Raw genomic sequence first — 11,789 nt, forward strand, 5'->3', positions numbered from 1 at the left:
GAAAGTACACATAAAGAGACTCTACATAGGGTGATAACGTTCAATCTGAAGATTGCCTATAGCACACCACCACCTCCGTGTCTATGTGTCCGTGAAACAATACGTGCCACATTCCAATACACCCACTTCCTGTCTCTCTATACGCTCACCAGATAAAAGCCACCTCAGCTTCCAGGTGGATCTTAAGCTTTAAAGAGAATCTGTATTATTAAAATCGCACAAAAGTAAACATACCAGTGCGTTAGGGGACATCTCCTATTACCCTCTGTCACAATTTCGCCGCTCCCTGCCGCATTAAAAGTGGTTAAAAACAGTTTTTAAAAAGTTTGTTTATAAACAAACAAAATGGCCACCAAAACAGGAAGTAGGTTGATGTACAGTATGTTCACACATAGAAAATACATTCATACACAAGCAGGCTGTATACACCCTTCCTGTTGAATCTCAAGAGATCATTTGTGTGTTTCTTTCCCCCTGCAGTTCTCATACACTAAAGTTTCAGGCTGCTCTTTTCTTCCTGCAAACAGCTTTGCCCTTGTCTGTAACTCCTCAGTATGTGAAAGCCCAGCCAGCTCAGAGGACGATTTATCCAGCTTGTAAAAGATAAGAGAGAAGAGAGAAGCTGCCCTAATCTAAATAATAAACAGGCAATGTGCATAGAGTGGCCTGGAAGGGGGAGTTCATAGCAGAACCACAACACTGAAGAACTTGGCAGCCTTCCAGACACAGGCCGACAAGTCTGACAGGGGAAAGATACAGGTGGTGTCCTCGGTAAACGTAGCCAAGTATAGGTGGTGCCCCAGTATAGGTAGCCAGGTATAGGTGGTGCCCCAGTATAGGTAGCTAGGTATAGGTGGTTCCAGTCCCAGTATATGTAGCTAGGTATAGGCAGTGGCCCAGTATAGGTAGCCTGTAGCCAGATATAGGTGGTGCCCCAGTATAGAAAGTTCGCTGTAGCAGGCTCACTCATCTGTTCCCCACGTTAAAGCGCTGATGTCACTCTTCTCTCAGTGCTGGAACACGGTGTGCTGGTTAGTGAGCCACAGGCCCGCAGCCAGCACATGCGGCCCTTCCAGCGCTTTCCAGGGCCCCCACAAGCCCTGGGCCCCTCACTGCAGTGTCAGTTGTCCCCCCTGATGGCTGCCCTCGTCACAGCTCCCCTCTCCATCACAGCGCCCCCCCTCCTCATATTGCTCAGGACGGTTGCACGGCCTGCATGCCCCTAGAAACGGGGCTGGCTCCGTACACCGGTCTGGAGCTGATTGCATTGGCTCCTGATAATGTGATCACAGTGAGAACAACTCAATGTTTAAGAAAAAAATCTGTGGTCCTTAACCCCTTCGGGACCAGCTGCCTACCCCCCCTTAAGGACCAGGCATTTTACATGAGGGGGGGGGGGCGCGTTTGGGGGGTGAGGCAGCCGGATCCCTACTGTGGGCACGTAGGTATGGTCCCCCTGGGTGGCCAGGTGTCCCCCGTATTGCTGGCAGCCTTTACTCAACTCCCAGGCTCCAGCGATAAGCAGCTGTAGACACCTCCGCTCTCGCTGGCTTCCGGTCTCGTACTGACGCTAAGTTTCGGGTCGCGGCTTGATGACGTCATCAAGCCAGGGGAACGCCGATCGTCGGGGGAACGGCAGGAAGGTGAGTAGATCCTCTTCTTTCCCCCCTACCACCGCAGCTTTGTAACTGATCACTATGATCCGCTGGCGATCATAGTGATCACATGATCAGCAGCCATACGCGATGGCTGCTGATCACTGAGGGGAGATGTCAGCTGTCATATGACAGCTTAATCTCCCCTCTCTGGTGCGCACGATCGTGTCAGGACGGTTCGTTAGCGCGGATGTTGAATCAACGTCCAGTCAGGGTGGCAGCACCCAGTAACAACATGCTTTTATGCTGGGTACACACGGTGCGTTCCCGCACTCGATGCCCCGCTCGATTCCCGGCCTCTTGATTATTTCCGAGCATTTCCGATCGCGTTTTCGATGATTCTCATGTAAAGTATGCCAAATCAACCTAACGATCCATCGAAACGCGAATCGGACATGTCGGAAATAATCGAGCGGCTGGGAATCGACGGGAATCGAGTGGGGCATCAAGTGCGGGAACGCACCATGTGTATTCAGCATAAGACTCACTTCAGAGTCTCTTTAAGGGGCCAAAGACATCAAGTCCACTAGAATTAAATTTAAATAATGCGATCAATGTGTGCCATAACGTGACATAAACCTTGTTTCTACAGTATGTGTAACACGTAATTATATTTCTGCACAGGGGCACATGGGCTGCTGATTACATATGCAGTCTATGTTTTTAGCTGTGCCATAATACCAACTCTTATCTCATTCCTGCAGGGCACGTCTGACTGAAAACAACAGACTCTCAATGTTCAACCTGAATCTACAATAATATGAAAGACAAGGCTCTACAAATATTCATGACAAGAAAGAGGTACTTTTCTTTTTGTCAAATATTAGTGTTTTTTTGTTTGTTTGTTTTAGTTTTTTTTAACACTGGCCTTATTGTCATGTGTGAAGTGTACTTTTAGTGACCAGTACATTGTGAATCTGAATAACTTATACAGAATTCAGCTAAATCAGTAAAAATCATAAATCCATTACACGGTACAGCTACTAACAGAAGCAGCCATTGTACATGGGATGTCATATCCAGTATAGGTGCAGAGTAGTGCATGTGATAAAAACAGATCTCTGCTGCTCAGGTTCAATGCTGCTATCATCAAGATAAGCTCCCTGCTCTGCTTACTGAACAAATTGTTTTATCCTCTGTGCTACATCAAAGGGAAAATCTCACAGCTAGAGAGAGAGAGAGCACAGCTTTCTAATGTCTCAAGTCATATAATAAGGCTCCAGGAGATAATGAAAGTAACTTTTAGTAACTCTTTCAGGCACCTAAAAAACACAAGAGCAGAGGGGAAATTTTGACCGTGTTCATATTTTAAAAGGATTTTTTTTTTTTTAAAAAAAAGCTACTTTAAAAAAAAAGCTACTTGCCAAGAGGTGTGCTGATCCTTTGCCTGGGTGGAAATGACTGAGTCAGGAGAGGATTAGTGGAAACTCACTGATGTAACATGCAAGAATATTGCATTTTTCACACTTCCTTGTTGACCCCTGCATTGAGGCAGTGGGTATGAAAAGGGCCCCAGTCAGGCCTTCCCCTGGTGTTTTGTGGCTGTTGTGACTTCTGTGATCCCTGACTTATTGGCCCCTAACTAGATCAGAGCCCTGGGAAACTGCTCAGTTTGCCCCATATTAGTGCTAACCCTGCTGTTTTTTTCTTTTACAACATAATGTGAGAAAATCAGATTCAAATATGTAAAAAAAATCCACTTGTGCTTATTGAGTAGTAGCTCAAAAATGACTCATAGATTTACAGCACATTATGATGCAGACAGCCTGTGAGGCACGCCTTAAAATGACCTAGAAGTAAACCTTAGCAATATAAAATGAACTTGTGATGATACACGGGTCAGAGGTGATTCGGTGGAAACCGCATGGCAAAATTATCTTCTGTGTTCCAGAGTGACATCCACAAGAACATTAGGCAAATTAGTTCAGGTGACAGGAGGTAACCCCCCTTGTGTCAGGAGGAAAGTTAACTTGACCTTTAAAGCATCCCTATTGGTTGTTTAAAGCGGATTTGAGATGAAAAACTAACTATAACAAGTAACTTGTCTGTATATCTTATCTAAAGTTTAGATAGTTTACACAGCAAATCTAGCTGCAAACAGCTCCAAAAGTATATGATTATTTCTTCCTGTGAAACAATGAGAGCAGCCATGTTCTGTTTGTGATCATTACACACAAGCAAGCTGCTCTGCAACTCCACCCCTCAGCCTGTGAAAACTCCACTCCCCTCTCCTCCTCCCCTCTCCGCCCCCTTGCCTCTGAAATCTCTTACTGGTAATGTCCCCTCCTCCCCAGACTGAGCTCCCATGAGCACTTGCTACATGGGACTCAGAATGCCTTAGTGCTGGACAAGCTGTGGGCGAGGTTTGTTTAGTTTATAGGGAATTAGGGTATTAAAACAACAACAAAAAAAAGTATTTGGCTTGAGGAATGCCCTATAAACTACATGTAAGGGGCACAATTATGCAAAGTGTAAAAGTTTATCTCAGATCCAACACGAGTGATTCTTCGCGTTCCTGGCCACAATAGCGCCATCTATGCTGCTATAGCATATATCATATACCATATAGCAGCATAGAGGGTGCTAATGTGTCTGGGAACGTGAAGAATCACTCGCGTCCCCAGCCTGTCAGCTCCTGTCACCGAAACAGGAAGTGGCTGCTGGCGGGGCCAGGAGGATCGGAGGGAGACGGCGAGGGCACCGGACAGCTGCAGGGGGCTATTGGAAGCCCTAGGTGAGTAAAACGCATTTTTTTTGTTTGACTTAAGTGTCCCTTTAAAAAGATGGCCAAATTCAGTTACTAGCAGAGAAGCTTAGCAACTCAGCTGTCTTTATATTTTTTTTGCCCTAATTTACTAAGGTTAGAGTATAGTGCTGAACAGAACAATGGAAGGCCTAAAGCTACGTACACACTTTTAACACTTAAAGGGAACCCGAGGTGAGAGAAATATGGAGGCTGAAGGACAACTGTAGTGAGAAGAGTACAGAGGCTGCCATATTTATTTCCTGTTAAACAATACCAGTTGCCTGGCAGCCCGGCTGGTCTGTTTGGCTGCAGTAGTGTCTAAATAACACCAGAAACAAGCATGCAGCTAATCTTGTCAGATCTGACAATAATGTCAGGAACACCTGATCTGCTGCATGCTTGTTCAGGGGCTATGGCTAAAAGTATTAGAGGCAGAGGATCAGCGGGACAGCCAGGCAACTGGTATTGCCTAAAAGGAAATAAATATGGCACCCTCCATATCTCTCTTGCTTCAGTTGTCCTTTAAACAATGCAAGTTGCCTGGCTGCTCTTCTCGTCCTCTGCCTCTAATACTTTTAGCCATAGACCCTGAACAAGCATGCAGCAGACCAGGTACTCTGACTGAAGTCTGACTGGATTACACCAGCCCAGAGCAGGGACAAGGTCCTCCAGCACCCAAGGCTGAGACACCAAAGTGCGCCCCTCCATCCCTCCCACCTCAGCTGTCACACACGGATTGCTATTAGACTAAGAGGGCCACAGGGCCCACAACACCTTAATATCTAGTTATCTGGCTTGCAGTCACCGCTATGTATCCCCTTTTCTTATTTCTTTCTGCTTCATACACAATTAGGAATGACAGCTGAATGAATTGTGCGCCCCCTCCTACACTGCGCCCTGAGGCTGGAGCCTCTCCAGCCTATGCCTCGGCCCGGCCCTGCACCAGCCACATGCTTGTTTCAGGTGTGTAATTCAGACACCATGTACGCAAATCTGTTGGCTCTCATCTGTTGGCAATCATGACCACTCAAATTTGGATGTTTGTATGCACCCTTTAGTCCTGAGTGCTATCTATAGATTAGAGGCAGGACCTCTTGATAACTATAAAGGATAGTGTTCTATATACACTGTATATGTGTACACTGAGCCCCTACCAAAACGGCTTCCACAACCCACATGGCATGAAATGTGCCTCTGAAGGCGTCACACACTGCAATGTTTTTCTTGCTATTTGCAGCCAGGAGTGGGTGCAGTACTCAGCACATGCGTTCCCAGGCAGTAGATGCCAGCGGGACTCCATGGATGGGTCAGCTTGGTTCTGTCTCAAAGAGGAACTTAAAGAGAAACTCCGACCAAGAATTTAACTTTATCCCAATCAGTAGCTGATACCCCTTTTTACGTGACAAATCTATTGCATTTCACAAACAGACCATCAGGGGGCGCTGTATGACTGATATTGTGGTGAAACCCCTCCCACAAGAAGCTCTGAGTACCGCGGTACTCTGGGCAAACTGCCACAATGTAACAATGTTCACAGACAGGAATTAGCTGTTTACAGCTGTCTCTAACAGCCAAAACAGCTAGGAGCAGCTACATAACCTGCCCACAGTAAAAATGTCACCATGTAATAAATGTCAGAATGTGAATCTGGGAGAGGAAAGATTTTACAATGGGCAAACACTGACTAAATCATTTATACATAATTATTGTAAAAATGAAGCACTTTTTTTATTACAGTATTTTCAATGGAGTTCCTCCTTAAACCTGAACTTCATCCCAATCAGTAGCTGATACCCCCTTTCCCACATGGAATTTTTACTTTTTCTTGACTAGATCATTGTGTGTGTGTGTGTGTGTGTGTGGGGGGGGGGGGGGGGGGGGTCTGTATGGCAGTTTGCTGTCTGTGAACCTTATTGTATCATGAGAAATAACGGCTTTTTCCAACTGCTAAGCAAGCAGTATCTCCCTCTGTACACATAACTCTCAGTAATGAACATTCCGTACAGGTTACCTGGCAGAACTAAAGATGCCACCACCAGTGATACATTTCAGAATGTAAATCAGGGAGAGGAAAGATTTTACAATGGGCAAACACTGGCTAAATAATCTGTAAATGAATATTGTAAAAAATAAGCAAATCTAATTCATTATGTCTTTTTTATTACAGTTCGTCTTTTAGAATCACTGAAGATGTGTGATTGTTTCTTCTAATACATTACGCTGGCTTTGGTTTATTTTGCTTCCACGCAGCAGGTGGTAACTGCAAGCACTGGCTGTCCATAATCAGCACATTATGGCGGCACGGCTGCCATATTTCTTCCTGGTGACCACCTGCTGCTCAGGCCACACTCAGCTGCTTCCTGGCCTCGGGCTTTATTCCAACCGGAGCCCCCTACAGACTGTTTAACAAGACTAATCAGGGCTGCTCATCTTCCATAAACAAACAGGGATGTGAGAGTGCCTGTGAGGCTCGGGGCCCCTAGCTGCAGAGCGAGGGGGCCACAGGTGCTGATCCAGGCCGTACCCATGACCCCGTGACCTCTGGCGGTTCGCAGGCCATGACCCTGGGTCTTGGCGTTGCTTGCACAAGACACGATGCAGCAATTACATCAGTTTCACACAGCTTTATACAGAAAATAAAGATTTTATTAGCGCTGATCATGAGTGACTATTTAGGACACCGAGCCATAAATTACAGTGTGTGTAGTACTCAGAGAAGGTTATTTCCTGCAAGCAATAAAAACCACAAAATTCCCAATAAAAGAATCATATCATAAAACTACTGAGACTCATAGAGTGACATAAAAGGGGCAGCAGAAGCCAGGCTGTACCAGGCATGGAGCCATGCTGACACCCTGTGGTCACACACCGCCATAGCATTTCAAATAGGAGCAACTATGGAGCAAATATGACACCTTGTGGTCACAGATTGTCAAAACATTTCAAATACAGGCACCTATAGAGCAGTGTTGATACCATTTTGCTCACTGTCTGGTAACTTCAGCCTTGAAGCTATGCTGACACCTATTGGTCATACATTGTTACATCATTTCAAATACTGGCACCAGTGGAGCAACGCTGATTCCTAGTGGCTAGAATCACAGCATGGTGGACAGTTAAAGTCATGGAGCCCTGCTGCCATCTTGTGGTCACTCATAGTCACAGTATTTTGCATGCTGGCTACTATGAAGAGATAATGATTAGTAGGAGACAAGAAGTTTGGATTAAGGAACTTCAGCCTAAACAAACATACTGTCATTAAAGTGTACCAGAGCTGAAAAATTAAAAAGATTTTATACATACCAGGGGCTTCCTCCAGCCCCATCCACTCCGATCTCAGGCCACTGTCCTCCGCTGCCTGCAGCTTTGGGAACCGGGTCCCCGCACTTCCGTCAGTTGGAGCCAGTCTGACATAAGAGAGGTGCGCTGTTTGCGAATCTCTCCAGCAGCCGCTGGAGAGATACGTAGAGGGTGCACTTCTCCTGCGTAGCTGGCCGTGACGTCAGTCACGGGGACCCGGTTCCCGAAGCTGCGGGCAGCGGAGGACGGCAGCGTGGGAGCGGTCGGAGCAGATGGGGCTGGAGGAAGCCCCAGGTATGTATAAAATAGTTTTACATTTTCAGCTCTGGGTTACATTAGTTATGTTAATTAGAATAGATAGGTAATATAATCTCTTACCCAACCTGTTTTAAAAGAACAGGCAAATGTTTGTGATTTCATGGGGGCAGCCATCTTTTTCATGGGGGCAGCCATCTTTTTGGTTGAAAGGAGGTGACAGCGAGCATGAGACACAGTTCTAACTGTCCTGTGTCCTGATAACCCCTCCCAGCTGCGCATGCTAAGCACGAGAACAGCAACATTAGAAATCTCATCATGCTTTGCACAGCATCAGGGGAAAAATGCCCAGGCAGATTTCTTTGATGGGGCGGAGATTAGCTTCTGTGCAGCTAAAAATTAGACTTTGGTAAGAAGAACAAGGTTCTGATGCTGTGAAACTGTTAAAGAGGAGCTGTTAGGTATAGGGTCTCAGAGAAAAAAAGACACATATCAGTAGCTAAATATTGGCTGTACTTACATTACATATGCATTTCACTGTCCACGTTTGGATTTCACAGAATTTTTATATAGTATTTGCAGAGATTGATGCTCCTGACAGCTCATGGCAGGTTCCATGTTTGACTGTCTTGTATGAAGCCAATTGTGATGTAATATCCTCCCTTACCCTGCTTCCTGATTGATGATTCTTTAGCCCTCCCAAGTTCCAGCCCTCAGACACTCTCACTAGTCTCTTAGTGTTATGCAATAGGAGGGAGGTTAGTGTTAGTCATTAGGAGGGAGGTTAGTGTTAGGCATTAGGAGGGAGGTTAGTGTTAGGCATTAGGAGGGAGGTTAGTGTTAGGCATTAGGAGGGAGAGTTAGTGTTAGGCATTAGGAAAGTGGTTAGTGTTATGCATTAGGAGGGGATTAGTGTTAGGCATTAGGAGGTAGTTAGTGTTATGCAATAGGATGGAGGTTAGTGTTAGGCATTAGGAGGGAGGTTAGTGTTAGGCATTAGGAGGGAGAGTTAGTGTTAGGCATTAGGAGGGAGGTTAGTGTTAGGCATTAGGAGGGAGGTTAGTGTTAGGCATTAGGAGGGAGAGTTAGTGTTAGGCATTAGGAGGGAGGTTAGTGTTAGGCATTAGGAGGTAGTTTGTGTTATGCAATAGGAGGGAGGTTAGTGTTAGGCATTAGTAGGGTAGGTTAGTGTTAGGCATTAGGAGGGAGGTTAGTGTTAGGCATTAGGAGGGAGGTTAGTGTTAGGCATTAGGAGGTAGTTTGTGTTATGCAATAGGAGGGAGGTTAGTGTTAGGCATTAGTAGGGTAGGTTAGTGTTAGGCATTAGGAGGGAGGTTAGTGTTAGGCATTAGGAGGGAGGTTAGTGTTATGCAATAGGAGGGAGGTTAGTGTTATGCAATAGGAGGGAGGTTAGTGTTAGGCATTAGGAGGGAGAGTTAGTGTTAGGCATTAGGAGGGAGAGTTAGTGTTAGGCATTAGGAGGGAGGTTAGTGTTAGGCATTAGGAGGTAGTTTGTGTTATGCAATAGGAGGGAGGTTAGTGTTAGGCATTAGGAGGGTAGGTTAGTGTTAGGCATTAGGAGGTAGTTTGTGTTATGCAAAAGGAGGGAGGTTAGTGTTAGGCATTAGGATGGAGGTTAGTGTTAGGCTTAGGAGGGGGGGGGGGGGGATAGTGTTAGGCATTAGAAAGGAGGTTAGACATTAGGAGGGGAAGTTAGTGTCAGGCATTAGGTGGGGAGGTTAGTGTTAGGCATTAGGAGGAGAGGTTAGTGTTATGCAAAAGGAGAGCGGTTAGTGTTATGCAAAAGGAGAGAGGTTAGCGTTAGGCATTAGGAGGTGGTTAGTGTTAGGCATTAGGAGGGGAAGTTAGTGTTAGGCATTGGGAGGGGAAGTTAGTGTTAGGCATTAGGAGGTGGTTAGTGTTAGGCATTAGGAGGTGGTTAGTGTTAGGCATTAGGAGGTGGTTAGTGTTAGGCATTAGGAGGGAGGGTTAGTGTTAGGCATTAAGAGGGAGGTTAGTGTTAGGCATTAGGAGGGAGGTTAGTGTTAGGCATTAGGAGGGGAGTTAGTGTCAGGCATTAGGAGGGAGGTTAGACATTAGGAGAGGGGTTACGGTTAGGCATTAGGAGGGAGGGTAAGTGTTAGGCATTAGGAGGTGGTTAGTGTTAGGCATTAGGAGGTGGTTAGTGTTAGGCATTAGGAGGGAGGGTTAGTGTTAGGCATTAAGAGGGAGGTTAGTGTTAGGCATTAGGAGGGAGGTTAGTGTTAGGCATTAGGAGGGAGGTTAGTGTTAGGCATTAGGAGGGGAGTTAGTGTCAGGCATTAGGAGGGAGGTTAGAAATTAGGAGAGGGGTTACGGTTAGGCATTAGGAGGGAGGGTAAGTGTTAGGCATTAAGAGGGAGGTTAGTGTTAGGCATTAGGAGGGAGGTTAGTGTTAGGCATTAGGAGGGGAGTTAGTGTCAGGCATTAGGAGGGAGGTTAGACATTAGGAGAGGGGTTACGGTTAGGCATTAGGAGGGAGGGTAAGTGTTAGGCATTAGGAGGGAGGTTAGTGTTAGGCATTAGGAGGAGGGTTAGTGTTAGGCATTAGGAAGGATGTTAGGCATTAGAAGTGGAAGTTAGTGTCAGGCATTAGGTGGGGAGGTTAGTGTCAGGCATTAGGAGGGGAGGTTAGTGTTATGCAAAAGGAGAGAGGTTAGTGTTAGGCATAAGAAGGGAGGTTAGTGTGAGGCATTAGGAGGGGAAGTCAGTGTTAGGCATTGGGAGGTTAGTGTTAGGCATTAGGAGGTGGTTAGTGTTATGCAATAGGAGGGAGGTTAATGTTAGGCATTAGGAGGGAGGTTAGTGTGAGGCATTAGGAGGGGAAGTCAGTGTTAGGCATTGGGAGGTTAGTGTTAGGCATTAGGAGGTGGTTAGTGTTATGCAATAGGAGGGAGGTTAATGTTAGGCATTAGGAGGGAGGTTAGTGTCAGGCATTAGGAGGGATGTTAGTGTCAGGCATTAGGAGGGGAGGTTAGTGTTATGCAAAAGGAGAGAGGTTAGTGTTAGGCATTAGGAGGGAGGTTAGTGTTATGCAAAAGGAGAGAGGTTAGTGTTAGGCATAAGAAGGGAGGTTAGTGTTAGGCATTAGGAGAGTGGTTAGTGTTAGGCATCAGGAGGGGGTTAGTGTTAGGCATTAGGAGGGGAAGTTAGTGTTAGGCATTAGGAGGTGGTTAGTGTTAGGCATTAGGAGGTGGTTAGTGTTAGGCATTAGGAGGGAGGTTAGTGTTAGGCATTAGGAGGGGAGTTAGTGTCAGGCATTAGGAGGGAGGTTAGACATTAGGAGAGTGGTTATGGTTCGGCATTAGGAGGGAGGGTAAGTGTTAGGCATTAGGAGAGGGGTTACTGTTAGGCATTAGGAGGGTAAGTTAGTGTTAGGCTTAGGAGGGGGGGGAGATAGTGTTGGGCATTAGGAGGAGGGTTAGTGTTAGGCATTAGGAGTGGAAGTTAGTGTCAGGCATTAGGTGGGGAGATTAGTGCAGGCATTAGGAGTGGAGGTTAGTGTTATGCAATAAGAGGGAGGTTAGTGTGAGGCATAAGGAGGGAGGTTCGTGTTAGGCATTAGGAGGGAGAGTTAGTGTTAGGCATTGGGAGGGGAAGTTAGTATTAGGCATTGGGAGGTTAGTGTTAGGCATTAGGAGGTGGTTAGTGTTATGCAGTAGGAGGTAGGTTAATGTTAGGCATTAGGAGGGAGGTTAGTGTTAGGCATTAGGAGGGGAGTTAGTGTCAGGCATTAGGAGGGAGGTTAGACATTAGGAGAGGGGTTACGGTTAGGCATTAGGAGGGAGGGTAAG

The 11,789-nt window shown here is 46.1% G+C and overlaps 1 long non-coding RNA gene across 2 annotated transcripts in view; it reads left to right on the top strand.

Annotated features, from left to right (window-relative positions):
- LOC137533953 (uncharacterized) overlaps positions 1-7,019 on the top strand; it is a 404,091-nt gene extending 397,072 nt beyond the window's left edge. For both annotated transcript variants that reach the window (XR_011024260.1, XR_011024259.1), the window contains 2 exons: positions 2,360-2,456; positions 6,569-7,019. This is a non-coding gene — a long non-coding RNA (uncharacterized lncRNA). The remainder of the gene's footprint in view (positions 1-2,359; positions 2,457-6,568) is intronic.
- Positions 7,020-11,789: the final 4,770 nt, after the last annotated feature.

Source organism: Hyperolius riggenbachi, chromosome 10 (genome assembly GCF_040937935.1).
Source record: "Hyperolius riggenbachi isolate aHypRig1 chromosome 10, aHypRig1.pri, whole genome shotgun sequence".
In the NCBI taxonomy this organism is placed as follows: domain Eukaryota; kingdom Metazoa; phylum Chordata; class Amphibia; order Anura; family Hyperoliidae; genus Hyperolius; species Hyperolius riggenbachi.